The 11854-nt window shown below is 37.6% G+C and overlaps 1 long non-coding RNA gene across 3 annotated transcripts in view; it reads right to left on the bottom strand.

Annotated features, from left to right (window-relative positions):
• Positions 1-655: 655 nt before the first annotated feature.
• The window catches only part of LOC119056658 (uncharacterized), a 40706-nt gene continuing 29507 nt past the window's right edge, over positions 656-11854 (bottom strand). For 2 of the 3 annotated variants that reach the window (XR_005083919.2, XR_005083920.2), the window contains exons 2-4: positions 4638-4775; positions 3434-3593; positions 656-1630 (exon numbers count right to left, since the gene is read on the bottom strand). This is a non-coding gene — a long non-coding RNA (uncharacterized LOC119056658). Of the gene's footprint in view, positions 1631-3433; positions 3594-4637; positions 4776-5410; positions 5456-11854 lie in introns of all 3 variants that reach the window. The other variant, XR_008392558.1, reaches the window with a different exon arrangement.

Raw genomic sequence — 11854 nt, 5'->3', positions numbered from 1 at the left:
CCCTTATGAATGAGATTAGTGTCCTTAGAAGGAGCGAAATGGACCAGAGTGCTCTGCTCTCCACTGTGTGAGAACACAGGAAGAAGACACCATCTGCAAACCGGGATGGGGGCCCTCACCAGAATCTGACCATACTGGCACTCTGATCTCAGACTTCCGGCCTCCAGAATGATGAGAAGTGTCTGTTGTTTATAAGCTGCACAGTTTATAGTACTTTGTTCCAGCAGCCTGAACCGATACCATCTCCAAAGAGAAATCTGATTTTCCGTAAGTTTTAGCTTAGCTTCTTTCATGGCAACTAGATTATAGTAATCAGAGTAAAATAAAATAAAATAAAATAAAAATGCAAGCACATAGAATCTTTCCTTTCCCAGAAGACCCTACCAAAATCAGAATTACAAAGTTTTTGAACTTAGCTACCTACGTAGTCACAACACTGCCCTGAAAGAAAAGGTGTGGCTTCACAAAGCTAATGTATCCTCATTGCATCACTCACTTCTCTTTGTCCGTAACCTCTAGACACCTCTGTTAGAGCCTCCTAGTCAGTGTAGGTAAGTTAGATCCTCTCAGCCACCTTCTCCGAAGTCTCCACTGCATTAGTCAGGCAGGAATTATTGTAGTCAAAATGACAAGTCACAGCTCACCCTGGGAACATTATGGGGAAAGTTAAACTCAGCAATAATGAGTTAAAAGCCCTTGGTTTCTATTTGAGAGCAGCATGCGGGCTGGCCCACCTAATATGACAGTGAAAGTAAACTGATCTATAAATGATCATTTATAATTTATTAATAACTAGCCCATCCATTCAGTGTGTGGTTGCAATATCAAAGTATCAACTAGGGTTCCAGATAAAATGCAAGCACTGCATGGGACATACTTACATTAAAAAAAGTATTCACTATTTATCAGAAACGCAAATTTAACGAGAAATTCTTGATTTTTACTTGCTAAATCTGGCAGCCTCTGTGCTGCCACCAAACAGGTATACAAAGAAAGCAGCTTATTAAAACAAGACAGTAAATGTTCTGGAATGTTGTGCTATAAAGGCTCTAGAACTTTTCAGTAGCAGAGACATTTCAATGAATTAACGTGTGAATTAACTAAGAATGTACACATTGTTTTCTTGGGCCTATTTCTAAAAACGTTTCAAAGCATTTCAATAATTTATTTTGTCACAATATGGCAATTTATACATTGTAAAAACACTGTGATGGTAAACAGAAAAACTCACTTCAAATCATTTCAAATTAGCTTGCAAAAGACCCCCGTGTACTTATTAATAGTCAAATACACATACTTTTAAATGTTTTCATATGATTCACCTACAAAATCCCCAATAAAGAAAATGTAAATCAACTTCTAAGTCCAAGAACAGCTCTGCAGAGTTCTTCAGTGAAGAGAAACATCGAAAAACCACAGGCAGAGTCACCTCGCTTTAGTCACAAGAGTCTTGTTCCAGCTCACCTTCCAAAACAATTTCATTCAAGAAGAAATCTTCTGACAGTTCACACTTAGAATGGCAAATAATCCCTGCCTTTTCATTCATTCACTTATTACTGCTCTAAAAAGAGAATGTGCAGTTACCAGAATTTTATACCATTAGTGCTCCAAGAGTGTTTTAAATGCAAACCTGTAAGAGGAAAGTAAAAACAAATCAAAGTTAATTGTGACTGGCTGGAACAAAATGCTTAAATCAATAGGAGGATGGCTCATCTGCTCATCATTTACACGCATTACCTGGGAGACCAATACCTCTTGCTGGGCCTGAGTTTTGATACAGATACGCCAAGTTGCTGCACTCTCCAGCAGCAGGGCAAGGGAGCCCAGACTGCCTTCTCTGACTCCCCCTCTCATTATCCTCTTTGCACCTAATAACCTATTCACTTATCCTTATTTTTTTCTGTGTTGTATATTCTTCTTTGCAGGGTGGGTGGTCATGAACACAAGGGACACCAGGGAGTTATAAAACTATTAAGAAGCACAGGGCCTTCCTGCAAAGCAGGCAGAAGGAAGCGCCTTTTCGGACTTTGAGTCACTGCCTTTTCTAGACCAGGCTCCTCCCTGGCGACTGTGATTTTCAAAGAACCCCAATGGTAGAATGCATCCCCTTTCACAAGTCATCCCTTGAAAAAAAAATGGTGTTGTTGTTAAGGTATTAGACACAAAATAAGAAAAATAAAGCCCTCTAATTTGGAAGTATCAAGTGTGTCCAGGTGAAAGAGGTGCGAAAACAGCAATGGGCCTTTGGAGCCTCTGTTTTGTGAAAACCATGCTCGTTATCCTACCCTCTAGTCAAGAAAGGCTGATGTGTTGGGGTGAAGACAGACTCATTTCCAACCCTCTACTGCCTCTGTACAAATGCCCGTCACCCTGGCCAGCATCCCCCGAATGGAATGTGAAATGTATCTGCCTTTGGAAGTTCATGTTCATCTCTGAATCAAGCACACACACAAAATTTGAATATGTCCGGACAAGATGATTTGTGTGGATATATTACCTTTTTTTTTTGACAATTATCCAAATGAAAATCTTGCAACCATATGTTGTTGTTGTTATTCATAATTTCCATGGTGGGGAGTGGGCTCAAGAACTTTCAGAATAACTAATTTTTCTTATCCTATTTCACAATTAAATGGATGATGTGTAACTGCTATCACCGTATATTTACTGGCAATTATCCTCTTTTAGCTCTCTAGCTATTTTCGACTTGTGTGTGTAGATTACCTAATAGAAAAGGCAAGAGGTGACCACATGTGTGCAGCACGTCATGCACTAAACCTACACTGCATTCATGGCCAACTCACCCAAACAGGCTAAGTATGTGAAAGTTAGAAATACAGTTCCCAGTTTAAAGTGGGAGCATAAATATACAAGGGGAAAGCCAGGAAGCACACTGATACAGCAGGGAAAACAGCCTAGAGCAAAGGATGACTGGAGGAAACCGGTGGTGCTGCACCGCAGGGAAAGGATGAGGCGCTGTCAGCTGGCTGTCGTGTGTGTTCCACCACCAGTTCCTCAAAGCATCCTTTCATTATTATTTTAGGAAAGGACATTCATGACCAATAACAATGTTACAATGATAGTAAGGGTAGGCTTGAAGATACATTTTTTAAACCACCTTGAACAAACATTAAAAAGCCACCAAGGGGTTGGGCGAGGGCGGGTGGCGGGGAGGTAGATACCTAGGCTCAAGGTTTTATTTAGTGGTGGTTCCACTTTTTCACTCGCTGCCTGCAAATCAGCATTTTTAGTGGACAAAGGGCTCAGCAGCGGCCTTATGATTGCTTCTTTTCAAATGGTAATGGCTATCCTAACTCCTCTGCCAGGTTTTTCTTACCAGAGCACAAATTGCAGTTTACAAGGCTCTGAGGGGGAAAAAAAAACCTTAGCTGAATATCTTTTTTTTTATTCGACAAACTGACATGTAAATTACCCTTTAAGTGCTCCACTCTAGGGCTCTGATCATCTCCTAATTGTCACAGTCAATTGTAGCCAACAGTCTCTTCAATCCCAAGCGCTTTGACAACAAGCACAAGGATCAAAGCGGAATCAGCTCCCTTCAATATCCTTCTGTTTAGGATGCAACAAAACGCCTGAAAAAGAAAGGTGTAAGGGCATTGCTGTAGAGGAAACTGAGAGTAGCAAGTATTACAATAGTCATTTTCTCCATCTCTAAAATTATGCTGTTTAAGCTGCTGTGATCTCTAAACACATGTACAGAGCAAACATATAAACCTCCCTGGCAATTAGTATGCTCTTAAGATTATACTAATATGTGAGCTTAACAAACAACACTGTCCCCTCGGCTTAGGAAAACTATGACATAGTTATGGGATAGCAATCATTTCATAGCAGCTTAGCATCAAAAACTATTATCAAACATATTCTGTATTAGAGCATAAATTCCAAAGCCTAGTTTTTATTACTTACTTTGGTGTCAGGATTCACTGCTCCCCCAAACCAAATAGCCCATTGAAACTTCTAGAGTTTCTTTTAATTAACCCAGAAATGTCCAATGAAAATATGCCCCCAAATAAATAAGAAATGTTACAGGAAAACTAATTTCAGAAGACTGCTGTTTCCCTCACTAGAGGTAACTCCGTCTTATTGCTTTACTGGGAACAAACTAATTAAAAGTCATTACATGATCTACAAACATGATTCCTAAATAAGATGTGCTTACTAAGATCATTACTTAACACAAGATGACAATTCTTTCTAACTGAGGTAGTTATCATACATCACTAACTTCTTCACGAGATTATTTATGCTTTTCTCAATAGGTAAAAATCCGTGCTATCAAACATAACAATATAAATACTTTAATTTGGAGGAAAGAGAAACTTTAGAAATAAATATGTATAAAGCAGCCACTTCAAAAATAACCCGAAGGTTGTCAGGAAAAATGACAAATGGAAAGACATCAAAGGTGCATGTGACACTCCCGCTACAGCTTGTCCATCCTCTTGTCCCCAGGTATCACACACAGGCAGCGTGTAAGGTCAAACAGTGATTGACAGCCTTCCTGTGCTGAGGGAAAGAACTGTAAAAAAGAGGCGCACATACCCCAGGTTCCTTTCTCAGCTAGTTCACTCAAATTCCCCTCTCGGGTTTTCCCATCCTCCCCTCAATTTCACCTTGAATCCTCAGGTTTGATTGAAGAGCTTCACAGAAGGGTCTATTACAGATTGAGGAACGATCCATTTCACATCTGAAGCTCCAAAGAGCTACTTGTGAGGAGTCTTTGAGTGCATTTATCTCACATGTGAAGCTTTCTGCAAAATCAATATGGGTATTTTTCAGTTTGACAAGTCAACATGAAATATCACATAATGATAGAAAAACAGAGTTGTACATCTGAACATACCCAATACAGTTATCTATGACAAGGCTTATAGTTATTACTCATGGATATCCTTAAGTATGCCTAATCTAAATGGGCCCTGATAGCTGGGCTGAAGTGCGTGGAAAGAGAAGCTGCCTGCCACGGTATTTCTGGCTCCTCTGTCCTAATTAACCAGGTCTTGCGGTGCGGGGAGAGAATGGACAGGAATCACAGCCTTTGTTTCCAATCCGAGAATGATATGAGAAGTAGGAAGAAAATAACCAGAGGTGAAAAGGAGGAAGGAAGCAGACTAAAGAACTCTAAAGAACTTCACATCGAATTAATGGGCAATAAGTGAACAAAACGGTCACCCAGAGAATAGTGGCCATGTCTCAAATCGCCACAACCAACACAGCAAACTCTAGCAGAATAATGGACACATTTGCTTCAGTGTCTTATGATCTTTGGCTGAATTGCAGGTCCATTTTACCATCTGCAACAGCTTGAGGAAGATAATTTAACTTCTCTAAATCTCTGGAGGTTTTTTTTTTTTTTAAATCTTGAAATGGAATTAATCTGATTTACCTTACGAGGTTTTGTGAAGATTAAACAAGACAATGCATACAGCACCTGGTACGTGGAAAACATTCAATTATTGGTAAATATTGATGAAATTATTAGTTTCCTTAAACCTAAACATAGGTCCCTAGGGTTCTAATCCAGTGTCATTTCTACTCTTCCCTGGATTCTTCCCACATTTTTTAATGTCCCCAAGTTGTAGATGACAGTTTTTCTCAAAGAGTATGCCCACGGCCTTAACTCTGTTGTAGGTCCTGGTAGCGGTGTATCTTAGAAACACTCTCCCTCCAACCTGGAAGGCTGTCCCCATCAACCAAGAGAGGGAGAGAGAATCAGATGGGGTTTTGAGAAAGGAAATGAATCCAGGTCTAGAGACCAAATCAGCTGATCAATGCAAGCAATAAATGAGGTAAGAGTTGTAGTGTGTGGTTTTTATTCATGTGCCAATATTTTATAACTGAAGCTGGGATTATCACCATATACTCCCCCATAGAAAGGACCTTAAAAATAACTCTCAGAAATATATTGGCAGCCCAGATTAAGTTGAATAGGTCACTATAACAGCTTATTCTTTTCCATTATATTTTCCTTTAGTCTATCACTACCTGATATTAATACCATCTGTACTTTATTATTTGCGTTTAGATCAACTAATTTGGAGATTGCTTAAGACACATTTTTTAATTTTAGGTTAACTCTCCCTACCACTAAGAATAAGCCCAGAGTAGGTGAAACATGTGAATTTAGATACATGAAAATTTATATTAATATCAAAATTAAAAAGGCATCATTAGACAATGCAATTGAAGTTTAAAAACTCTTACCCTGTATTTCAGTCAAATAACTAAATATAAATGTCTTTGTATTTAATTAATTCAACCAATATGTATCAAGAACTTACATGCAATATTGTTCATTTTTAGCTACCCTACTGTTCTCTATTATTAAAATTAAGTATAGTTTTCAATCCAAAACCAAATTAAAATATTTCATTAAATGCTGATATAGAATTACAAGAACAAATTGAAACAATTTCCTACTTAAAAAGGGTATTTCCTTGAAATTTTAAATTTATTTGTTTTGGACTCAAAATACATTTTTAGCAAGGAAACAAGTTTATAAATGATAATTAAGTTCCCAGATTGACACATAAAAACCTGTTTAATGTAAAATATACCTGAAACACACTAGAACCAAGCCTTAAGTGACTCTAGGTAATTTAACCCTGTAGAGGTTTAAAAGTATCATCAAACTTTGAGTTTCTGAATTTTGAGACATCAGGCAAAAGGTCTGATTGAAAAGTGGACCATTCACATACTTACATGATCACTGCTCTCATCATCTACACCGAGTCATCACCACCATCATTGCTATTTCGTCATATTTCATCCATCACATTAGTGCATGGTAGCCGTGAAGATGATGGTAGCCAATAGCATCTCATCATCCTCCCTTTTCAAATAAGTGATGAAGAACTGCACCAAAGAGTCAGGTCCTCACTCTCTCTGGCACATAAACCTCTGCCTTCCATGGTGTTCATTTCCCAACCAGGACTCTGCACTTTTTTAATGCTTTCAAGTTAAGAAAATGAAGGCTGTAAGGTATCACTATTCACATTTCAGTATCACCTCCTCCTGGATTTTGCCTTGTACTGTGGCTACACCAGACTCTGTAACAAAGCTTTGAACAGTATAGAAAAGAGGATAGGTAAGGACCTGTTAATACCTCCCTTTGGTGTGCTGGTCCTAACTGAATCACAATGTTGAGGTGAATATTTTCCGTTCTAATATCTCAATGAAAAATAATTTCACAATTTCTCTCAGTTATTTACATATTTCAAAAGCTTTCTTCCTTCATTATCAGGGTTTTCTGCCTTATTCCATTTCTGGTTTTGATTTTGATTGTAAACATTCCTACTAAAAATAATCCTAGACCAAAACAGCTGATTTGGTCTCTAGACCTGGATTCTTCTCCTACTCAAACCAAAGGCAGGAGTGATACCTGCCTTTCAAGGACTGCAGGTGTGCCATTAAGTCCTATAGTTCAACTACAAATAAAAATAAATAAACCCTCACAATGAACAATCATTCCTGCCAATTTTTCACACTTTCAAGGAAGTGCATCGTGTCCTACAGCTTGCAGTTCACCGAAATGACCTCTGGCCTCCTCAAACTATAATCACAAAACATGTACAAACCCCCCTTTAAAACTAAATTGGGGGGGAGGAGAAAATGCAAAGTTACTGTTTAATGGGCATAGAGTTTTGATTTTACAAGATGAAAAATTTCTGGAGCTCTGTCGCACAACAATGTGAATATTCTTAACACTACAGAACTGCACACTTAAAATGGGTAAGATGGTGAATTTTATGTTATTTTTACCACAACTCAAAAATTTTTAAATACAGAAGTAATGTAGTGAAACTGCTTGAAAAAAAACTAGTGCATTAATTCAATAATAAATGAATAATTGTGGAACATTTTCAAGAAACTGAATTAAGGATATCCTAATTTCTCAGTGTTAAGCAGCCAGAATCTGAGATTGTAATCCTAATTTCTTTTCTGTGAAAATACTTCCTGCAAAATCATCTATAAAGTGTTCAAATCGAAATAGACTAACATCTGACTTAGGAGAAATTACACATGAAAATGCTGCCCAAAACTAAATAAATCAATGAAACTCGGATTATAAAATTTCACTTCTCTTCTGAAAGATTCAAACAGTGAAACACAAGAAAACCACCACTCCCAGGTGCTCTGTTCTGAGTCTCTACCTACCACACATTGTTGCCCTTTAGAATCTCAAGACTGCACTCAGTTTTCAGTGGACCAAGCAAAAGTTGAGGCTCACTGAGACAAAAATACTGGAACCCAAACCAGACTAGTTTCCAGTGGTTTCTCTGTTTTTGTGACAGTAGTTCCACAGTATCTTAACACTCACTTCCTTCAGGGTTGGTATTTTTAAATATTTCAAACCTTTTTTTTTAAAGTTCCATCACAAAATAAAGTTTTTTTTCAGGATTCAGGGTCATAATGCTAAGTTTGAACAAGTTGAGCAAATGTACATTTATCCCATACAAAGTTAGAAGACAGAAGTAGACAAAATAGCACTTGAAATAATGAGGAAAGCTTATAGAAACCACTTCACTTAAAGTCCCACCTCATATACACAGAATAAAATCAATCAAAAACAAAAGGAAATGGCTACCTTTTTACAGTAAGATCCCTGAGATAAAACGAGAGGATAAAAACTAGAAAAAATGGTGCACTGATTTAAAAAACTTATTAGAATATATCTCTCAAAATGTACTCTTATTTCAATCATTCAGTCATCTAATGGTTTGTTTTTAATGTTTAATCTTACATTCCTATAGTTTATTAGATTAGGGGTAGCAAATCCTTACAGTCCAGTGTGAATCTGAGGCTTGTAATAATATTAATAGTTTTAATAGTAATACTTACCTATGACTAACATATCTTGGCATTTACATTATCTCCTTAGAACAAACATATGAGGTGAGTATCAATATCCCTCCGAGACATGAGGAAACTGAGGCTTTGAGAGACTAAATAACTGGGCCAAAACCACACACTAAAAAATGCTGTGCTCTTGACCACAAAGCCCCCCTCCATCTTGATGAGCTGTTAGGACTGCAGCTTGGTTTCAGTGTGGATTATTCTTCTACATCATCTATTACCAACTCTTTCTATATTTGTTATTTTTGATAAATGACTTCCCTCTTGCTTTGGGGTCTCCTATTGCCCAATAGCTCCTGAATAGAAAGCAAATCTTGTACACAGACACTTGTTCTGATTGATTCCATGACTGAACTATATGTGGTCATTGAGCAGCAGCAGCAGGTCTCTTTGTTCCACTGCTACCTCTCCAAGTATTCACCAAGCAATCAGGTTACAAACCACTCACTACAGAGAGCAACATCCATAATGACATGTATTGGGAAATCTACTTGAGTTCAGGATTATAATCACTAGCAGTTCAGGGTATTCCAGAAGACACTACTCCCTTTGCAAATACCATAATCAACACCAGTGAAGAACATCAAGACCAGCACAATGAGCCTTTTCATTTCTCTGCTTCAGGTCTGGATTCCTTTCCTCGAGACCCTTTACATCCAGATGAGCATATTCATGAGCAGAGTGAGAACACACTCTCCCATCTTCTTCAGGGCCAGCCTTAGAATCCAAGATTAGTAAAGCTAGATTCTTGAGGACTCTACGGTCATGCCATAAAATTACATGTGAGAAAAAATGTGGTTCTAAAAAGTGAAATGATTTTTTCAAGGTCATAAGCTTATGAGTAAAAAAGACACCTTAAACTCTAAGTTCAGTCCATTTGTTTACCTATGATAACATTGTCAATCTTTTGAAAAGACCTACTATGTGTCAAAGAAGATACTAGATATTTTACAAACAATATTTCATATAATCATTACAACCTTTCCAAAAACATAAATATCATTACTCTTATTATAAATGAAAGTTAAGTAATTTAACTAAATTCACATTTCTAGAAAGTAGCAACTGCAGGGATCTGTTATTAATACCTTTAATACAATGGTCACGTTTTTACAAAGGAAATGAATATGACACTAAACAGTGGTGGATTGATGTTGAGATTAGAGTAGAAAAAACATAAAATTAAGGCTGAGAGATTAAAAAAAAAACTAAAGAAGGTTTTTCATGAACACACTAGTCTTTATTTTTATTTTTATTTTTTATACCCTGTTTTTTCTCCAAAGGTTCTATGTTGGTTTATTTTTAAAAATTCATACAATAAGATGATCTAAATTTAAAACAGGTGAGTAAGTCTGAAGGGAAAATACAATAAAATTAAGAGGGACAAAATTCTTGCTAGAAAGTTTTATATATTTACCAGAGATAATCTGTAAATTCAAATCTGAGCTACAGATAGTTTACATGAAGAAGGGAACATTATCTGTTACATAAATTTCAGTGTTCTCAAAACAAAGAATGATCCATTTGCTTAGGAGAGATACAATTATTTCTGCTTATGAGATCTGACAACAACTTGTCTCTGTGTGCCTCCTTGAGACGGCAATGTATGGAACAAGGAATGATAACTTCAACAATGTGCTCCCAGCACACAGAGCAATGCATTGCATAGTGCTGTGTGTCCCACCACCTTTGTTAGTGCAAGGCACCAGTGTGACACTAAGCAGAGTTCAGTCATAGCCATTCTTGGGAAGCAGCACGCTAGTTGTCTCAAGGAAAGAGCAGAAGGAAGGAAAGCATTGTGCAGAATGAAAGGGATGCTGAACCAATGGCAAGTCCTGCAGAACTCCTTTACCACCTACAGCACCCAACCTGTCTCCATCTGGGAGACACTTAGCTGTCTTCCACTTACTCCATCTGATACTAAAAGGATTCATTCTTTCTAACCTCTTCTGATACAGAAGAATGGATCAACACTGGGGCCTCTGCACCAGGCCCTCATCTAAGTGTTCCAGAGGAGAATGAATGAAGTGGACAAGAGAGGCATGTTGACAGTGGTGTGCTCATAGATTGAGTCAGGTCATTGATCAGAGAGAGGCCCACCATTTGGGAGATTTGCAGAGAGCTCAGTTGCCATTGGCATACCTCAGTTAGGAGCCATTACTCCCATTGATTTCTTCACTGTTAACTCATTCACTGAGTTAACAAATTCTTATTAGCAATTATTACATCTTCTTTCCCCAGGGAAACCCAGGTGACAAGACACACAGAGCTCCTTCTTAATGAAGCCTGTGAGTCAGCTTCTACCTGAAGATGCTCTTAACCAAGACAACTCAAAGAAAGGGCAAGGAGCTTGAGAACTAATAATTAAAACACTACATTCTGCCTCTTTTCATAAAGGGCTCTGGGAAAGTTCATCTGGGAATCTGTAGAGCAGCCCTTCTTTGGGGATTAACTGAAAACTGGGGTCTTGTCATTCATTTCATTATTCTAGGCCTTCAGTTGTCTTATCTATCCAGAGTGAAATACTTTATAATGTTGTTTGAAAGAAAAATGCAGTAAGTTGTGAAAGCTAAAATAGAAAACATACGTGCATTGATAAAATGAACTTGAGAGCAATTACCACAAAAGTACACCTGAGTGTCTGTCACAGTTAGAAACTTGTGTTAAGAATACAAGACAGTGAAGTGAAAAAAAGCAGAGCAATATTTTCCATCTAAATATTAATAGCTAGTTTAATTAAAAATACCCCATTGTTTATGCATTGAAGGACTCAAAGCATATTACAAATACAGCTCTTCTAGAATGTTAAAAACATAATTAGGAGTAGCCTGAAATGGGAGCACCTGTGCACTCTTCTCTGTCCATGTGCAAACAGTGTGGTCATATAAGAAATAGAACATGCTTTAAAATCATCAGTTAACATTATTGAGCAAAGTGAAGAGCATGCTAAGCAATAACTCCGTTCCAGAGAGAG

The sequence above is a fragment of the Artibeus jamaicensis genome, unplaced genomic scaffold (assembly GCF_021234435.1).
Source record: "Artibeus jamaicensis isolate MK-2021 breed Jamaican fruit bat unplaced genomic scaffold, CSHL_Jam_final contig_603, whole genome shotgun sequence".
Taxonomy (NCBI): domain Eukaryota; kingdom Metazoa; phylum Chordata; class Mammalia; order Chiroptera; family Phyllostomidae; genus Artibeus; species Artibeus jamaicensis.
The sequence above is the reverse complement of the archived record's forward strand: the minus strand, read 5'-3'. Positions and strand labels throughout refer to the sequence as shown.